At 39.9% G+C, this 21,060-nt stretch overlaps 1 long non-coding RNA gene across 1 annotated transcript in view; it reads right to left on the reverse strand.

Annotated features, from left to right (window-relative positions):
• The window catches only part of LOC108530722 (uncharacterized), a 239,642-nt gene that overhangs the window by 125,466 nt on the left and 93,116 nt on the right, over positions 1 to 21,060 (reverse strand). The window contains exon 2 of the long non-coding RNA XR_001885933.1: positions 3,854 to 3,947. This is a non-coding gene — a long non-coding RNA (uncharacterized LOC108530722). The remainder of the gene's footprint in view (positions 1 to 3,853; positions 3,948 to 21,060) is intronic.

Consider the following 21,060-nt stretch of genomic DNA (forward strand, 5'->3'; position numbering starts at 1 on the left):
AAAAAAAAAAAAAAAAAAAAAAAAAAGCCTTCAGGGATTTTCACTGGGAATGCTTTGAATTTATACATCCAGTTTGGAGACAACTAACAATATTGATTCTTCCATTCCAAGAATTCAGCATATTGTTCCATTTATATCTCCTTTAGTTTTTCTTAGCAGTGTTAAGTAGTTTACAACAGGGATCCCCAGTCCCTGGGCCGTGTGGACCAATACTGGTTCACGGTCTGTTAGGAACCAAGCCGCACAGCAGGAGGTGAGTGGTGGGTGAGCAAAGGAAGCTTCATCATATTTACAGCTGCTCCCCACTGCTCACATTACTGGCTGAGCTCTGCCTCCCATCAGCGGAGCGGCATTAGTGCAGCGGCATTAGAGGTTCACAAGAGTGCAAATCCTACTGTGAACTGCACATGGGAGGAATCTAGGTTGCATGCTCCTTATGAGCATCTAATGCCTGATGATCTTTCACTGTGTCCCATCAACCCCATATGGAACGGTCTAGTTGTAGGAAAACAAGCTCAGGGCTTCCACTGATTCTACATTATGGTGAGTTGTAAAATTATTTCACTACATATTACAATGTAATAATAATAGAAATAAAGTGCGACATGAATATAATGTGCTTGAATCATCCTGAAACCATCCTTCAACTGCCCCTGGTCTGTGGAAAAACTGTCTTTCACAAAACCTGTCCTCAGTACCAAAAAGATTGGGGACTGCTGGTTTACAACATACAGATATTGCGATTATTTTTAACAACTTCTTTCATATCCATATTATTTCTCTATACAGATTATATCTAAAAGTAGCAGGTCACTAATACTTCTCTTGTGTCTTCACTGGGCCTCCATTTCCTCATCTGTGAAGACAGAATAAAAACAACTGCTGCCAAAGTTGGGCACAAAATTGCATGTGTAAGGCACCTAACATTTGTGCCTATTGCATAATGCTACTGGTCTGATTACAGAGTTAATAAGTTTTGTTTAATAAAAGGATGAAGAGGGAAATAGAGGAGTCATAAGGATGAGGCAACAAAGTGTGGGTTCAAGGCAAGAGGCATCCAATCTGATAAGACTGAGTCTGAAAAGGAAAAAGAAAAAAGAAAAATAAGAAACAACAACGGCCACAGTGGCATTAATTGCTCAGAAATTAACCCCAAGACTCAGATAACCGAATGAGGTGGCGTGGTAGAAGAAGTTGTAATGCACCTGGCTAGACAAAGAATATGTAGTAAGAATCTGTTGTGTGCACATACGTTAAGAAATTAACAGGTGATGTTCCAGTTATAGGAATGGGAGCAACCAACAGAAATTTAGCCAGGAAAGGAGCTTGAATATGTAGCACTGAATACCCTCTGCATATCTGGGTAGTCTGTAACCTTGTCCATGTCCAGATAAGAATTAAATAAAGCTGACTCGTGATGCTTCTTAACCTCTAATCTTCTGCTGATACAAGGGCGTCCATAACCCATCAGGAAAGGGAGCTCCACCCACTCGGAGTGGGCATTGATAACAAAACACCCAGCAAAATGCTAAGTGCATAGCGACTTACAATAAACTCTTAGTTGACCAACTGTGAAAACATTTATAATCAGGGTTCTGAGTTTTTTATTGATTGGCAGGTGTGTAAAGAATAGATTTATTAGTCAAGGTAATTAGCACTTGCTACCACAACAAGCAAACCACGAATCTCAGAGGCTTAGCAGGATAAAAGTTACTTTGACAGGACATAAAGTTGCTGTTTGTTGGACAGTGCTCCTGCAGCTCACAGCTACAGCATCTGGAACACATGGCCTCCAAGGTTGCCATACCCGAAAAAGAGAGCCACAGAGGAACCACATTGGCTCTTCACTGCCTCAACTCAGAAGATCTGCTCGTACCCATTGGCCAGAACAAATCACATGGCCCTGAACTAACTGCTAGGGAGACTGGGTCATATAAAAATGCACACTATAAGCATTAACTATCTCTCCTGCAGAAAGAACTAGGATTTTTCCCCCACTCCACTCCATTTTTCTTCTGCAGAAGTGGTAGGGAGCAAACGGATAAGCTGTTCAAGCAAAGAGTCTGCTTTGAGGTGTGTTACATGGCCAGGGGTGAAAAAAATATGAAAATCTGACCATGGTGATGGAGACAGTTCAGTATTTATGGAAGGAATTTTGGAGCACTGCTCTCAATGACAGTGTTTCAGTACCCAAATCTTTACACCCAAAAAGCTCTGAATATGTTCCAGTGTACTGAGCATGGAACCAACGGGTGGAAATAGGAAGGATTACACTTGTCATCACTCCCAGTGACCCACTGGGGATTTTGTCCTTCTTGCCCCCATAATTCTGGGTTCTGCAGGCTTTGACCCTAGAAGGGCACATTTTTGCCAGAGGACACAGCAAGTGTCCCATTGAGCTATAATTTATGATTGTTGACAAGGCATGCTGGACTCCTAGTGTCCAGGAATCAGCAGTCAAAAAGGGTAGTCAACATATCGTCTTATTATATGTCTGCAGGATCTGTAGTTATATCCCCTTTTTCATTCCTGATATTGATCATTTCTGTTCTTTTTCTCTTGATCAGTCTAGCTATGGTTCTGTCAATTTTCTTGATCTTTTTAAGAATCAACTTTATTCCTATCTGTGTCTTTATACTTAAACTGCATCTCTTATAACCAGCATAGTTCTTCTACTGTTGTTTTCTATTTTGTTGATATCTGTTCTTACCTTAATTAGTTCTACTCTTTTACTGCATTGGGATTTAACTTATTCTAATCTTTTCAGCTTTTTAAGGTAGCCTTAGGTCATTAATGTAGACTTTTCTTCTTTTCTAATACAAACACATAAAAATATAAATGTTCCTTTAATTACTGTAGTAACAGTTGCTTTAAAATCTACATCTATTAATTCTAATATCTAAGTCATCTCAAGATTGATCTTCATTGATTATATTTTCTCTTGAGAATAGGTCAGGAATCTGGTTCCTGCTCTTTGTATGTTGGGTAATTCTGGATGGTTTCCTGGACATTGGGAATAATTTGTTAAGGAGATTCTACATTTCTGTTACACTTCTCCCAACGAGTGTGATGTTTTTGTTTTGGCAAAACTGCAAACTCTGTCTTTTGGGCAGTAGCTCTTATCTCAGTTAGGTCATTGACCTTTTACTGAGCTTCTTGCAGTGTGCCATATGCACACAAAGTTTGGGACTCAGCCAGAAAGTTGGGCACCTGATGCATGGGATGTGGGGATCCCCTCTCTGGCCCTCTTCTTTTACAGGTTTTCTCTCACTTTCTCCTGGCTCTGGCTGCTCTCAACTCTTTCTTCTAGTTCATCAGGCCAGAAAGACCATGGGCTAAGAGCTATCTGCTCTTAAGTTAAAAACCACAAATAGGGGAAGACACACCTTGTCTTATCCTTTCACACATGTGCCAACTAACCCCCATAATCTGCTTACAGTTACTCACTTTCCGACGCCTTCAGATAGTTGTTCTTTGTATTGTTTATCTGTGGTCAGTCTGGTAGCAATTCAGCCATCCCAGGAGTGAAAATAAGTATGCATCTTTTAAAGTAACAGTTAGGTGTAAGACGTTTAAGTGTGTGAGTTAAGCTTTTGTGTTCATTTTTCCACAATAAGAAGACTTAGAGGAGCAAAAGAACACAAGACAGCTTGGAAGTGGAGAATGAAAGTTTCTGGAAGTTGAGAAAACACAGAAAAGGAGGTAGAGGCACCACGACAGCATACTTACGGGTTGAGATGATTCTCAGTCCAATCTGGCAAGAGTGATGAAGGTTATTGGTAAACATGTGGAGAGCCACATGCTGTGCTCCATACCTGCTGTTTGTCCCTCAGCCCCACTCTCCACTCTCCACCTGCTGTCTGCCCTGGAGGCCAATCTATATGAAAACGGAGTCAAGGGTTCCCTTTTCCTCCGGCTTCCATTTGCATTCAACCAGCAGAGAATACCTGCAGGAGGTTAAAGGGAGGGAGGAAAGTGAGGTCAGGATATTTTTTCCCCAAGATCTCTCCCTGGTAGGTTTCTGTGAGTTGATTGCATTCCTCTACCAAAGGCCGCAGCTGCTATCAGGCAGCCCTCTCAAAAACCTCTCTAGGTGCTGCTAAACACTCCTTTCCTTCCACCCTTCTGGCTTAGTGTTGGTAATGGCCCTCTACTGGGGCTCTGCAACATCCCTTGTTGCTTTTCCTAAATCCTGTGCACACTTTTGTAAACAGTTCCTTTATTAAACTCTTCCCAGCATGAGTACACCATCTGTTTCCTGCCAGGATCCTGATGGATAGAGCACGCTCAGAAAAATAACTTTAACAGGGCCTTAGAAACAGGATGGTAAAATATCAGCCCACTGTCAAGGAGGGGAGAACACATTAAATACCTCCAAAATAATAACTCATAAGCTTTATTCACATGTATTATCTAATTTAATGCATTCAACAACACTCAGATTATATAGGTAATGATATCATTTCCACTTAAAGTTGAGAAAATTGAGACTCTAAAGCAGGTGGGCCACTGGGATTCCCTGACCTTCTTTAGGATATAAATCCTCTTATCTTCCTACTACCCCTAACGCATTTCATTCGGACAACACACACCACCAATGCTGAAATGCAGAGCTCTCTACCTTCTGGGGCAGCCGGGACATTTTTAAAGTCTTTGAAGCCCAGGAAGGGTTTGGTCATCCCAACTTTGCTCTGCTTCTGTTAAGGTCCAAATGCTAGAAAAATAGTTCATGGTAAATTCAGCCAGTTTGTTCGGAGACCTGAGTGTATTGTTCAGAGACCCCTCTTGCATTTATTTTAAAGAAACTATTTTTTAAAACTACAATACAATATGGGAGTTGTAGTGTGTACAGCTCACTAAAGTATTCCTTAAACATCACTCCAGGGCTCCACAGGAGTTCCCAAGCTTCAGGGTATGAAACTCATGATACAGAATTTAAGTCAGCAGAATAGATCAAGACCTCAGGCTCTGGGAATAGGCAGATCTGAGTTCCTTTACAACATTTGCTAGAAGCCATATTCTAGGCAAGCTGCATAATTTTTCTAATCTTCAGTTTTCTCATCTGTAAAACAGAGATAATAATAATACCTACATCATAATGTTAAATAAATTAAATAAGCTCAGGCATTTTAAGTGCTTAATACAGAGCCTGGCTCACTATAATCACTCAATAAAATACAGCCGACATTAATACCCAGATTCAAATTCACAGCAAAGGCTCATCTTATTATAATATGGCATGTAAATATTAAAGAAAAATGTCTTTAAATCCTTTTAGACACATATTAAAGCTTCCCAATTGGGAAATTACAAAGAAAATAAAAAAAAAAAAAAACAAAACAAAACTAAGCCTTAAGAGTATCCAACATTGCTCCCATTTCCATTTCAATAAAAGACTCCATAAGTTGCTGGTCCTCTAAATAAGTCTTGTCATTTCCTTAAGTAAACTTTCTGTACCACTGGGTATAAAATGTAACAGAAAGCTATGTGCTCAATTTATTTTATAGTTTCTTACTTATTGTTTTCCATTTCCTGTTTCAAAGCTGTAAACGTTCCTTAAACTGCAGCTAAAATTATTATTGTCATTGAATTACCTAATTTCTTAGTGTAGAGTCTGGATTGGAGGGCACTTCATCCCCCAGTGAGCTACAAACAGGCGTGTTGCTAAGCAAGGGCTGTGCAGTTTACTCCTGCATGTGGTTCTGACTTTGCCATTTGATGCAGGTGGGTTCTTTCTGCAAATTGCTCATTAGAAAATCTGGATCCCAATTTTAACCACGGAAGTTATTCTAGAAATACTTAAGGATTGATTGATCCACCAGAAATGGGAACATTTTGACCATATTTGGTCATCTTCCACAGGGAGACCAGAGTTCCCCCTTGTAAAGGCTTTCAACCTATTAAATATTTTATCCCCAAATTCCAGTGAGTCTTTGGAAAAACCTCCAATCTATTCTTCCCTCTTCGGTCAAGGCCAGGATCATGGAGCCCTGCCCTCTAAGATTAGCCCATGGAAAGCTCAGGGAAGCACACTCCTCAGACATCAGTGTCCAGGTGCAAGCAATGCCTTCTGGGGACATCATTCTGTGGAGCTGGATGCAAGGCCAACATCTAATCTGTTCCAAGAATCAGAACCTAGTTAATGTCTCTCACACACTCCTCTAGAAATGACCATAAAGTCAATGCCATAATCAAATATTTGGTTTTTCTGTTTATTGATTTGTTTTGTGACTCCTTCATAATCTCTATTCCGAAAAATGAGAAGTGAACTACAGCTATTGGGATTTTCTGCAGATGGTCTCCCAGATGGACAGCAAGGTCCCCAACATAAGACTCTATACACTTATGATAATTTTTATCAGCCATAAACAGATATAATCTCAACCACAATGCCTTTAGGCATCCCAGGGCTTCAATCAAATAGGTTTAGATGTCTTTGGTGGAAGAGAAGTATTCAATTTTTATTTAAAATGTCACCAGAACTTCAATGACTCTGAAAACCAATCTTTCATCTTTCCTTAATAGTACCACTGCCTGATCAGACAGACAGGATTCCTGCTATTCTTGGTATAAAGGTTACTAAACTGTTAGACAAAATGTCTTCAACGAAAAACAGGTTTCAGTTTTCAGTAACCCAAAATAGCATATCACCGTGGCCACTGTGATCTTAGGTAGATCCACCACGGGTGAGAGAATCTCTAAAAAAATGGGAGTTACAGAGTGGTGTTGCCTCAAGCCCTGTGAGCCACCAAGCCTTGATGCCAGAAAGTCTGGATGTCATACAAAGTAGCTGGAAAGCAGGCTACCTGTTGCATGGTGGTGAATTGATGGCATCATCAGGCATTCTGCCCTCCCCACCACAATCTAAATATCAGCAGATGGAATAAACTCGGCGCCAGTGCTGAAGTGGCTCCAACTGTCTCCATCATCAGACACACCCCCTGGCCCTGGCCACTGGGAGGTGCCCCAGAGAGAGCAGGTGGGGCTTCTGCCCTCTAAATACAGGAGGCCCTTTCAGCTTCTGCTCTAAGCTTCTTTTAAACCACCACTGGAGATGGGAAAAATCAAAACTTCACAGCAATGATAAGAGCACTGAAAAGAAGCAGATTTCCTGAGTCTTGAAAGGAAGGAGCATTGGAAGATAATGTTTTTCTCACTGTGTTTTCTTAGGCCCAGCTAAATCTAAGGCGGTCTCTCCCAGGCCTAGGCTCTCCAGAGGACCGTGCGCAGGCAGCTGCCGAGGGAACAAGGGAACTTGCTGCCCAAAATGTGTAGCTGCGAGTCCAAGAAAAGGACACAGAACCCTCAGGAAGAAGGTGTGTGATATTTTTGTTGAATCAAATCGTGATTTTGTAAGGGGAAAAAAGACACACATAAAAGGCCATTTAGCATTTGGCAAAAAGGGGCAAAAAAGAGCTTTCCGTGTTCAGTACAAACTCACTTCAAGGGAGCTGTAGATCAAATTACCAGCCTGTGACATGTGGAGATTGGCTGAGCAGCGGGCTGACGGTAACTCAAATTCCAAAGCTTCTGGACTGTTCCCGAGCCCATAAACTACACAGAAAATGATCCTGTTTGCTGAATTATTTTCAGTTGCAACAGCTGCTATAACAACTCAGAGAATTTTAATATGTATATACAGGGCTGGTGAGCAACCACGTCAAATATTCTGCAATGGGGTCCCATCTTCCCTTTCAATCCTTTTAGGTGCAGGTGCTAGAGCTGCTGTGAGGGGCCTAGAAAATGAATGGGCTTGGGTGCATGTTCAGGGGTTCACACAAGGAGTAGAATTAGAACTGGAATTCCAAGGGGAAGATCCACAGGAGGAAAAGAAATGTATCTTTTCACAATAAACATATACGTATGCATGACTTTTATAATTCAAAAAGTGAATTTTAAAAAATCTGGATAAACCCCATATATCATCATGAGGAAGAAAGTATTGAATAAAAAGTGTTCTGAAATGAATTTGAATTTAACAGGTGAGTTTGCAATTTAATTTACTAAGAGGTGAGTATATGACTAGCATTACAGAGTCTACAGACAAGGTTTGGTTGGCACCTGTCTTTATGGACCCCTTGTAATAAATCAAGGGAACATGGGGATGAGGCCCAGGTTGTACTGGAGCAGGGATTGCAATTGCCAGACAGTCCAGGTAAGGACTTATTTATTCATTTGGGCTGGCACAAGGCTTTAAAACATTGGAATCTGAATGTCTTTAAGTGTCCCTTCATTGTGACAGCAACCACCGCATGTCTTTATTCTACATCCCGGATTGGCACATCCACAGGCATGGTCCCTAAGGCATTTGAGTTTCCAACACTTGCTGTCCAACCCCATCACTTCCATTTCTGATCAGGAAGTCAAACATCAGGATATCAGTGAGTGAGAAAGGAGAAAACTGTGTTGGAAAGCAAATGAAACAAATTAACAGAATAACAAAATTGATAAGCACCATTCTAGCGGTATATCAGTTTGTGGGGGCTGCCCTTAACAAAGTATCACAACCGGGTGACTTAAACAATAGAAATGTATTTTCTCACAATTCTGGAGGCTGAAAGTCCAAGGTCAAGGTGTTGACTGGCAGGGTTGGTTTCCTCTGAGCCTCTCTCCTTGGCTTGCAGATGATCAACTTCTCCACGTCTTCACGTGGTCTTTCCTTTATGCGTGCATATCTGTGTCCTCATCTCCTCTTCCTATAAGGACTTCAGTCATAATGGATTAGGGCCCACCCACATGACCTCCTTTTCCCTTCATTACCTTTCTAAAGGCCCTATCTCTAAACACAGTCACATTCTGAGGTATTGGGGGATAGGACTTCAACATACAAATGGTCGGTAGGTTACTATTCAAAGAAGAAAAAGTTGTCTATACTCTCTCTCTGTCTATATATATGTATAAATATATACACACACACAGACACACACATATATATAGTCAATATTGGCCCACAAAAACGTTCCCCCTATAAAACCTTCTTTAGCCAAACCAACCCATAATAAATCATAATACAGAGATTCACAAACTCTTCCACTTATACTCCTGGGAGTCTTAGAGGATGTCTCAAAACAGCCTTCAATAAGCATAAAATTCCTTTGGCATCTCTATTTTGCAGGCTATTCCAAAATATACCCATGTTTATTTTAATATAAAAGTAACTTCCCTCAAGTCTACTCACACTTCAGGAAATTGCACTATGTTCTGCCTGTGGCTTTGTGTTCTCTTTGACAAACCATATCTAGGCCTAGGGGTAACCACTAAGCCTCATTCCCCTCTCTGTAGCAGGGGTAGAGAGAGGGGATCTCCTGTTGTCTTCCTGCCTCAGAGTCACACCCATCCTGGGCCATTAGAAATTTCTCCTACAGATCTCCTGCCATTGCACTTGGCATTTCTGCTACTGTTGTTTTCATGAGAATTTCAATGGCAAGATGGAAAAGGGCAAATCTCTCCAATTTAGATTATCACATAATTTATGAGAGGACTATGAGTTTAATGTTAATATGAGTTTTTTTGGGAACCAACAGTGAAGGTATGAAGTATCTGATAAGGAGGGCTAGGCAGATGACCAGAGAGAACACAAGCTCTGCAAATTCAATCTCATCATCTTGGCCAATATATACAGGCTGCTCCTTTCCCCAGCCAGCATCCAGGACCAGAGACATTACCTGGTTTTACAAAATAGTAAACACACAAATGTTATAAAGCAGTAAAAAATAAAATATAAAATAAGAACTAAAAGTTACAACAAAATATAGAAAACAGATAGTAACATAAATAATATTCAAGACCAAAATTGAAAACAGATAATAATGATAAAATTGTTTTGTTTTGTGTTTTGTTTCTATTTTCTTTTACCATGAAAATATTCAAACCAACAAAAAAATTGCATAGTGAAATCAATGCCTATATATCTTGCATTTCAATTCAATAATCGTTAATATTTTGCCTCATTTACTTTGTCCATCTCTCTCATGAATGGCCTAAGGATAAGGATATTCTCCTACATAACCCTGATACCATTACCACACCTAAGAAAGTGAACGATTATTCCAGTTCATATTCAAATCTCCACAGTTGTCCTAAGAATATCTTTGCTTGCTGTGTTTTGTTTTGTTTTTGAGCCAGCATCTAATCCAGGTTCCGAAGTTGCTTTTGGTTAATTCTTGTTCTCTTTTACTCTAGGACGGTCTCACCCTATCTTTTGTTCCCCCCACACCATTGGCTCTTTTTGGATTTGTCTGAATGTATCCCTATGCTATTGTGTAACTTTTCTCTATCCCCTGTATATATGTGTGTGTGTGTGTGTGTGTGTGTGTGTGTATACATAAAGAACTTTTTAAAGGTGCATTAAAATATATGAAAATGTTAACCCTAAGGCAGCATTAAAGAAAATAATTATTAAAGGTAATTAAGCAAATAGAATATAAAAATAAGAAAAATAATTGAAATTATTGGACAATAGAGCTTACCTTACAAATAATTTTAGCAATAAAAGTTTCAGAATGATAAATTTAAAAGGAACTAAAACTTTGGGTATAAAACTGGATAACATAAGAATGAAAATCTAATTTAATAAAAGGAAAAGGTCTGAGAACATGTATATTTATAAAAGGGGGATAATAGTAGACCTACACATATTAACATACGGTGAGTGCTGAGAACAGGGCCTGGTACCTTCTGATGGCTATATAACTGTTTTCTATGACTGTCATCATCATCACCACCACCACATAAAATGGATATTGAAAAGCAAAAGTTACAACAGGAAACTAAAGTATTTATGAGGAAATAAAGACAAGATAATATTATAATGAGCAAGAATAAAAACCCCCAGTCAGCAAAACATTTCCATTGAACCCCCACGCAATTCACAATATTGTCATTCAGGAGAGGAAAAGAGGGCAAATGCCCTGGAAAAGTCCACCAGCCTCCTGGTGACAGGTAAGGGTCTGGGAATTTGCACCTGTGCCCACACACTTCTGTGGACCTATCACAAATGACAGCAACTGTTTTAGAGCAAAGGACACATCGCCATGTGAACATCTTGGAAATGACAGAGGCTGGGTCACTTGTGAGGGCCTCCTGCACCAGCACAAATTTTGCACCACCCACCCACAGTTGCTGCCATGCCAGCCCAGGAAGAGTCCCAGCCACTAAAAGAGAAGGAAGACATGCATCTGCACTCCTGCACACCTAGGGGCTGCTTCCTGCAACTAAGTCAGCATTCTTTTGGAAAAAAAAAAAAAAAATAGAATGTGGAGATCTAAGACATTCAACTTTTTGAGGCTTTCTCCAGGTTTATCCATTATAACAAAAGAAAATCTCCACATAAAGATTTTGAAATTGCTTCCAAATTCAAAAGAGTGGCAGTTACTCCCTTCTCTCCTACACCTGATCATCCTGCAACAACACAAACACACACACACGCGCACACACAGCCCTCCCAACCTCTCAACACTCCCACAGCTCTTAGTCCCTAGAGTGTGGCCTTTGTCTCTCTTCTCCTCTACTGCTAACCTGTTAAGGGTCAATTATAGAACATAAGCTTTGGCGACCAATCCATAAATTTGCAAGGCTGGTCACTTGTTTAAAAACAACAACAATCGAAGATAAATTTGTTTTGGCTTCAAGTTTCCCCAAATTCTTTTGTCCAGACATGATTGTTAACAGATCACAAAACTTTCTGGAGGAAGAAAGTGTTCTAGCTGGAATGATGACAGTCACACGGCTTCCCAAAAGTTCTGAGAAGCACAACATGGAGAAGTACAGGTCAATTTTGCCAATTTGGAATGCTCTGCAGCCCTCTGCCTGCTAGGGGCCTGGTCAGAGCTCTTGAATGGCCCCATCTCTCTTATCTCAGACAACAAATGCTCTGTGCTGCTATCCTGAGTCTCCATTTTTCTACCTGGAATTGAAGAGTTCTAAGGGCCCCTTCAGCTCCAAAAAACTGGGTTCTAAATAGAACCTGAGCTCTAGTTCATTTACTAAACTGCACTGCACATCCAGACCACTTATCCTGAGCTTAAAGTTTCAGCGGTCCCTGTAGGAATCCATTGACTAGAAATAGTTAACAGAATGCCCAGTTGAAAAAAGACCTTATAAAGCACTTCTGTTCAATATAAGTAGTCTCTGATCTGTACTTTTATCACTGCTACTAAATGCTCCTGACCCTAGTGAATAATAAATGAAAACGTTTTCTTATTCCGTTGAAAACTAAGAAACACTTGATTTGACGACTAAAAGAAAAGGATTGGATTCTTTGAAAACGTTTCTAAAGGAAAAGGGACATCGTTTGTCAGGCAATGAGAAAAGGTTACCAATAGTAGTTAAATTGAGATTTACCTGTATTAAATTAAGTTTAGCCTAAAGCTGGCTTCTTACATATTTTAAGTTCAGCCTAAATGTTTCTCCATACATAGTGAACTGTAATCTAACTGGATGTGTAAACAGACTGTCACCTATGCTTGTGCCAATCACATCAAGTTTGGACCAATCAAAGGCAGCTAACTGTTCAAACTGTGTACAAATAAGGCAAACATGGAGCTGTAACCAATCCTGCTGTTTCTGTGTCTCATTCTGTTTTCTGTATATCACTCTCCTTTTTCTGTCCATAAATCTTTTTCAACCACAAGCCAGTACAAGGTGACAGTCTAAACCTATTCTGGCTCAAGACACTGCCTGATTCGTGAATCATTCTTTGCTCAATTAAACTCTACTAAATTTAATTTTCTAAGGATTTTCTTTTAACACCTGCAATATAATCATAAACGAACCTGTAAGGGGAAAATAAATCGTTCTTATTTTAAACAAAACCAATTGCAGTTACATTTGTTTTAATTACCCATGTTTACCTTTCTGTTTGTTATTTGTCTATTCAACTTTCCTCCTGTATCTCAGATGTTTCTTCTGGAACCATTTCCCTTCTTCCTAAAATATGTCCTTTGGAACTTCCTTTAGTGAGAGACTTTGGATAATAAAACATCTCAGCTTTTGTGTACTTGAAATTGTCTTTATTTTACCTTCATTTGTGAAGATCGTTTCACTGGGTATAGAAATTTATGGTTGATGATTACTTTTGTTCAGGATTGGCCTTCTAAAGGAGAAGTGGAATCAGGAATAGATTCCTGTTTTGTTTTGTTGAGGAAAATACCTTCATGGGTAAGGACAGGCCTTTTCAGACAAGGAATGGGAGGCCTCCTGGGCTCCTGGTTATAACAGGGCAAATCCAAGAGAGATGGATTGCTCTGCATAGCAAAGTGAGGGGAATTTTGCATTTCTAAGGCAGCCTAAAAAAGAAAGAATATGCATCCATGAGTGAGGTAAAAGGGTGATATTAAGAGGGTCTAGATGAAGAAGGAACTTCAAAAAATATAATGGAAAGTGAAGAGGTTGTGAAAAGAAAATAAATCTTGGGGCCCCGAAATCACTAAGCTGAAGGGAAAAGTCAATCTGGGAACGGTTTAGGGCAAACCTGCCTCCCATTCTATTCAAGGTCACTCTTCTGATCACTGAGATAAAAGCATATCTGACTGGCTTATTTGGAGAGGCTAACTAGAAACTCAGAAGAAAGCAACCATTTGTCTCTTATCCACCCATGACCTGGAAAGCCCCTCCTGACTTCGAGTTGCCCCGCCTTTGCCTCGAATTGTCCCACCTTTCTGAACTGAACCAGTGTACATCTTAAACATATTGACTCATGTCCCATGACTCCCTAAAATGTATACAACCAAGTTGTGCTCAGACCACCTTGGGCACATGTCGTCAGGACCTCCTGAGGCTGTGTCACAGGTACACATCCTCAACCTTAGCAAAATAAACTTTCTGAATTAACTGAGACCTGTCTCAGATTTTTCAGGGTTCACAAGGAGAGGAGACATACTCAGTGAGATTAAGAATGACCTATAAGTTTCTAGAAAATTTTTGTTAATATAATTGTTTAGTGAAGAATTAACTTTACACATACACACACAAAAAAATCGGGCCTTTGCCCTCAGGTACGAGAAGGTAATGCAAGACCCCTGGAGTGTCCTGTCTAAGGGGAGTATCTGTGTTTGCCTGGGGACTTTGGCCATGAGAGAGTCTAATTACATGATTTGTGATGGAGGCTTCAAGCCATGTTGTATCAGTTCACTCTTGCAGAGGAACTGGGGATAAAAGATACTAGCCAAAACTTCTGGGAAGGTCTGGAGACTGAAGATCAGCCATGCAAATAGTATGTGATTAGGTCTCAATAAAAATTCTGGACACCAAAAGCTCAATGAGCTTCCCTGCGCAGTCATGCCATGCATACTGCCACAAACAGTGGTTGGGAGGCGGTAACACTGTCTATGATGCCAGCGAGAGAGGATGAATGGGAGCTCCACATTTGGACCCCTCCTGGACTTTGTCCAAGGCATTTCTTCCTTGGCTAATGTTAACCCAATATCCTGTTCCTGTAATAAATCATAAGTATGGCTTTCAGTGAATTCTGTGGCTCTTTTTGGTAAATTATCAAAATGAAGGGGTTGTTTGGCAAACCCTCTAAACTTGTAGCTGGTATCAGAGCAAGGGCAGCCTCGGTCTTCTGAAAAGTCAGCTTCACACAATAATCTCATACCAGCAGTACTCTAGGGGAATAACGGACTAGAGGCGACACCCTGCATAGGAGAAGGCAATGCCAAAACAAGAATGGCCTCCGGAGGTAAAAGCGACCATGGAAACCAAGTGACAGCAGAGGCACAGCGTAGGTCCCCAATCCTGCATCCCCACAAAATAAACTTCTTGGAAATAGGGGCTCTGATCTTTTTGTTGTGCATTAGAGAACAACTTTCCTTTTTCACATGACCGCTGTGTCAAACAATTCATGCCTTTTTATTTAACTAAAGTACAATCCCCCAATCATCCTATACCACTCCCATAAGACTATAGGACTTAAAGGCTCCCAGGAGGCAGATTATTAGGTTGTAATAAAACCAGACACATTAATAAATAAAAGTCTAAAATTCTTTCTTTGGCTGGGCCTTAAACTCTTGAATAAAATGCATGCAAATATTTTTTAAATATATGCAGTGCATGGTGCCTAATAGATATTCAATTGATGGCTTTGAACAAGGGAAAAATGAATGAATAAATGAAGGCATGAATAAATATAGTTTATTCTCAATGGCATGTACTTATTCTATTAGAGAAAACATGAATACTTAAATAGGTAATCCACAGAAGTCCAACTTACACATTTAACTGGTAGCCTCACGCTTCTCCCAGAAGTTCTTACCAGAGAAGCAAACAGGCAGTAAAAATGACTGGCTCAAGTTTCATCTCTTCAGCCTGCCTGCGCTTCGTGCCTTGAAACTTTTAACTAACAGCAAAATTCCCCAAATGCCCTTTTGACACCAACAGTAAAAGAGTCTTACTGCCAATAAATAGGATTCTCATGCCCTGTTCCACTAAGCACATAAGATGAAAAGTTACACAATAAAAGCAGCACTGCAGTTTTTATTCCACTGGAAGCCATTATTTGCTCACATAGCATTTGTGGTAACTATCTTTGATCGTTGACTAGGGCCACAGGTGGTTGGCCCTAGCTAGTATATCAGGAGTGTAATCTGAGTTGTCTCTAAACACATCACAGCAATGACAGATTATACCAATCAGAAGCAACCGTGTAATACCAAGCTGCAAACTGCAGACATTCTTTGGGTTTATGCTCTTAATTTACTGGCCACGAATGGGCTCCTTGAACTTTGTAGGTCTTTCATTTTCCAAAGGAAGCACATCTTCCGGGGCTTGAGTTTAATTTGACGCTACTGCTGCCAAAACCAGACGGGATGCAAATGAAACTGGGTTCACCTTTCTCCCCCTGCACTGCTCACTAAGCAGTTCAATAGATCCATTGGCAGAAAAACAGAGAAAATTGCAGTGGTACTCTGAGACAAAGAAGCCAGAGCCAGCACTGAAAATTATAGAACTAGTAACTTCATTGCAAAGCATTAAAAAGCTTAGAAGGAAGGCTAATGCTCTGAAATCAAAAGGGTGGGATAATCAACACTAAAATCCAGAAGGTTCTACAGGAGAGGGGAAAAGCCCAAAAAGAAGCCATAGAAAAGCAAGCTTGTCTATGAGAGGCTGCTGGATTGATGTGTAAATTAGCATGGACCTTTTGAAGGGTAATTTCCATGCGTATTCGAATCCTTAAAACCATGAATATGCTGTGACCTGACAATTCCCCTTCTAGGACTTTATCCTGAGAGATAATTACAAATGTGTGCAAATATTTTCCTTCAAGGTGATTTGCCACAGACTGATTACAGTAGCAAAAAAACAAACAGCCAAAATGTTCAACCATTGAGAATTCATTGAACTTTGGACATACAATAAAATATGACATAATAATTAAATATGTTGTGATAAAAAGAAAAAGATATTTACAATAATTAAGTTTAAAAAATAGAAAACAGTGTCTGTGGTATGCACCCATTCTTGTAATTAAAAGAGAGAGAAAAAGCCCTTCACAGATACATACCAAAATTTAACAGTGACTGTCTGAGTGAGGGTAACTATTGGTATTTTTATTGTCTGCTTTGTACTTAATTGGGTTTTCAACTTTTGTGTATTATTTTACAGAGAAAAAAAGTTATTAAAAATATCCTTCAGAATAAACCAGAAGCATTCATTAGCCTTTTTTAGCTACAAGGTACAAAGTCGTCAAGCTACTTCAAATTATGATAGAATTTATTATGAGAATGCATTGGGTAATGAATAAGTTTAGAAGAAGTCACTGGAAATAAAAACAGGAATGTCTTGGGACACTCAGGAAAGTGCACAGCCCAACCTGGCAAAAGACAATTGGAAGGTCCTAGGTTGATCTAGGAATAAGGTTACCTCTTTGCCCCTCTGGTGCAGGCATTCCATCAACCTCTCTGTAATCTGCCTCTCTTGTCTCCCATCCACGGCTCCTGACACAGCCTATCAGCCACCCTGCCTCTCACTCTGCTTTTCTCCTTCATCTCTCGAGGCTTCCACCTACACCTGACTGATATCCTCGGAAATCCTCAGGGACCCTGCTGCTTCCCGGCGGCCTCTATGTGTTGTTTGCTAATTCACTGGTCCTGTCCTTGACTGGCAGTTGTGGCCAGTCCACGATCTGGCCAACCTGGAATCCAGGGCCCACCCCCATCACCAGCCGTGATGAGGGGAAAAGTCCAATTATGGCTGCCTATGAGCAGCAGCTTGTTAACTGAGTAGTTTTCCTTGGTAGAAAACTGAGGGTGGCAAGACACCACAACTGACCTGCCAGTAGGACAGCACCAATATTTCAAACACTGTATGCCTAGAACACTGTTTCTACATTAATGAAATCTGCTTAATTTTGTTCAAAGTAAAGTTTCACAAAGTTATGTGGGCACAGAATCCTTCTTCTTTTTCCAAAACACCTGCTGTACTAATAGCAGGTACTAAGTTTAAGAATTGCTGCTACAGAGTAAACTGTCATCACAGAAAAAACAATTAACAATGATATTTGTTCCATTTTTCTATGCCTGTATTGTCTGCATAAGTCATTTGGTTAAGATCCTCCGTCTTCTTCAGAGGAATGAAAATATTTTACCATGAAAATATTTGGCAAGCCTAGATTCATTCTTACTATAAAAATGAAGAGTTATTAAAAATATTAGTAAAATAAGAGCAGCTTTCCGTTACTAAGGTCCTCTTGGGGATAGAGAACTTCTAAATTAAAGAAATAACTAATCAGACTTAGAAATGAACTTGTAAACAGAAGTTTGTGAGTTTGTTGGCTTTTCTCCCCTGTGGATGGTTCATGACATAATTTAAAAGGGGAGAAGTTGAGCAGTTGAAGCCTTATTTTAAAAAAAGAAAGAAAAGAAAACAAAGAAAGAAAAGGGAGAGACAAAAGCAAGGAAGGGGAGAAAGTAGAGATCTAGAACAAACTGAGAGAGTGGCTGAGAGGTCTGCAGTCAGAAAGGAATCAGAGAAATGGGGCCCAGGAAGTGGAGGTATGAGTAGCAGGTCATTTTGATACAATTCAGAGGTGGCTGGTAGCTGGCTGCTTTGTGCTTTGCATGTCTTTGTTGTTGTTGTTGTTGTTGATGTTGTTGTTTTTGTTGTTCTTCATGCCAGTTCACCATGACTTTGGTCTGGACTCTGTGCTGATCCAACTCTAATCCCTCTGACTCAGCCAAACTGCCAGCTATGGAATTCCTGGTCATCAGAATCACTGTGGTTAGAATACTTGGGTCTTGCTGAGAAAAAAGGGCACAGAAATCTAAGACAAGTGAGATGTGTGCTGCTTGTTTTACTATTTTTGTTTTAGTTTTGGTTTTTATCTCTTTAAGAAGAGGACTTCTATTCATACACAATCAAATGAAGCTTAAAGAGCCTGTCCAGTAATCAAACCAGATTAAAGATGACCACTCACATCACTTGTTATGTGCAAGGATATTAAGGTAAAAGCCCTGTGTAGGAGAAGGAGAAAAGAAGCAAGGAGGATGAAAGAGAGAGAGAGAGAGAGAAAAGAAGGGAGGAAGGAAAGGAAAGGAAAGGGAAGGGAAGGGAAGGGAAGGGAAGGGAAGGGAAGGGGAGGGGAGGGGAGGGGAGGGGAGGAAGGAAGGAAGGAAGGAACGGAGGGAAGGGAAGGGAAAGGAAAGGAAGGGAAAGGAGGAGGGGGGAAGGGAAAGGAGGAGGGGGGAAGGAAGGAGACAGCCAGTCAGACAGGAATGGGAGGTTAAGGTGAAAAGGAGAGAAAAGGGAAGGAAGAAAAGGAAAGAAGAAATGGAAAAGAAACATACATCAGCCCAAAATAATTCCAATGCTGACAATAATATATCTGATTACTTTTGCCTATAAAAATAAAAAACTAATAACAATAGCCACTGTTATTGCATGCTTAGTATACGCCAGCACTGTGCACAAGTTATCCAATATGGAATTTTATTCTCAGGACACCTCTTTGAGACAGACACTGGTACACCATCCCTCATTTGTAATTCAGAAATCCAGAATCTCTGAAAACTGAACATTTTTTCATAAGTCTAAAGCAAACTTACTTGGCAACAAAGCCTAACAAACTAACATGAGGCTACTTAGTCTTTATTTAACTCATTTGGTGCACATTTCACTACAGAAAAATTAATGTTTCATTCCAATGCCTCTGAGTGTTCTATATAATAAATGACAATATGTACTTTATTATCTTTCTATAATACTGAAAATTCTGAATACTGAAACTCATCTGGTTTTAAGAGTTTAGGATAAGGGATTGTTTCTGCCTATTTTACAGATAAGGAAACTGAGACCAGTTCTGTTTGCCTTCAGTGATGTATTTGCCTTGGAATTTTGTTTGTATCTTTGGGACTTCGCTTTTTTGGTCATGGTTTAAATTTTTTTTTCTCCACACTATCTCCTTTCACTTATGCACTGATGAAATTTTAGCAAGTTCTCTGAGGGAAAAGTTTTTTAAAACCTCTTTTTTCCCCAACATGGAAAATGCTGACATCCTCAAAAATTTTCCTTGAACCCAAGTGAACTCACTTTTAATTCCCCCACCCTTCATTTTCAGATTACTCAGTGTATTTAATGCTACCCTTCCTCAATTCCACCCAAAGCTGACATGGCGACATGAAGGGCATTGGTGAGGAAGCCGGCGAGGAGTCTGCATGAGCCTGAGACATTGCTAAGCTCTCGGACATCTGCGGTGAGAGTGTCTACGCGAAGATTACCCATGCTGGGCTCCAGCGTTTCAACCCCAACCCCACAATGAGCGCCTGGTCACTCTGTGGTCTAAACCCTGAGAGAAGAGAGCATTCCATACTATACTACACTTCGTAAACAATGATTTGATACATGGAAGAAACCATAAATATTATTTATCTTACCATGGGCCTCAGAATGTCCAAACACCACAGCTAATTAGGGTTCAATAATAGATTCAATAAGCTGAAGGCTGTTTTTCTGGCTTATCATAACAAGTAAAGCAATGTCCACTACGTTCTAATTTGTAAGCATTTTGTTTGATGGCTTTGAGTAGAAAGTGCTTAGCTTTGCCTGTCCTATAGGAGGTCCAGCCACCATCTAAAGTCAGCACTAAACTACATCTGTTGCCATTTACAATACTTTTTTCCATTTGTGGAAACAAGTTGTTATAACCAAACATATATTCAAATACAGAGGGAGCTTTTGCTAAAAGATTAGAAAGTCAGTATTTCCTAACCGTCAAGGAGAAGGATTTGGTCAAAGGAAGCCAATGAGAATTTCTTCTATGATCAGTCTTTCCCCAGGAGCTGGCTCCTGTGAAGATTATAACTCACGTGCTGCAGATGGGAGTACAGTTGACACTGTGAAGCAAAGCATACTAGTACATTTCACCATCTCAGGGTAGCCCAGTTGAAAAGTTTTAATCAAGACTCCCTAAACCATGATTTCTCAACTTCAGCACTATTGACTTTGAGGGTAGATAATTCTTTGTTGTAGGGGCTGTCCTATGCATTGTCGATGTTTAGCAGCATTCCTGACTGACACCCACTAGATGCTGGTAACATCCTCCTCACCAGTCATGACAACAAAAAATGCATCCAGACATTGTCAATGTCCCCTGGGGAAGAAAAATCACCCCGAGTAATGCTCCTCCACTCCTTGTGCATGATATACATTAATACTTCCATGGAGGTGACTTGCCAAAGTTCATAACCTTGTCCTTAAGCAAGAATTTGCATGTGTGTGTACCTTTATTTCCTTAATGAATGGAACATTTATTTAAAATCATATTGTGCTATTTATAGTATTCTTGTCTTGCATGTTTTACTTAATCACATATCCTCCAGAACTGTAAGAAGTTTGTTTCTGCTGTTAAGCTACCTAGTCTATGGTATTTTGTTATAGAAGCTCATACTGACTAAATACTAACTAATTAAATCAATCTCTCTCTCTTTCTCTTTCTTCATAAATTTATTTTTAAAATATCTTTAAAAGAATATACTGTGAGCATGATTTCCTTTCTTAACTTATTAAACATCCATTTTCACTTTATAATGATACCAAAACAAAATTATCTGATGTTATGTTTTTTAA

This window comes from Rhinopithecus bieti, unplaced genomic scaffold, assembly GCF_001698545.2.
Source record: "Rhinopithecus bieti isolate Rb0 unplaced genomic scaffold, ASM169854v2 scaffold_7398, whole genome shotgun sequence".
NCBI lineage: Eukaryota > Metazoa > Chordata > Mammalia > Primates > Cercopithecidae > Rhinopithecus > Rhinopithecus bieti.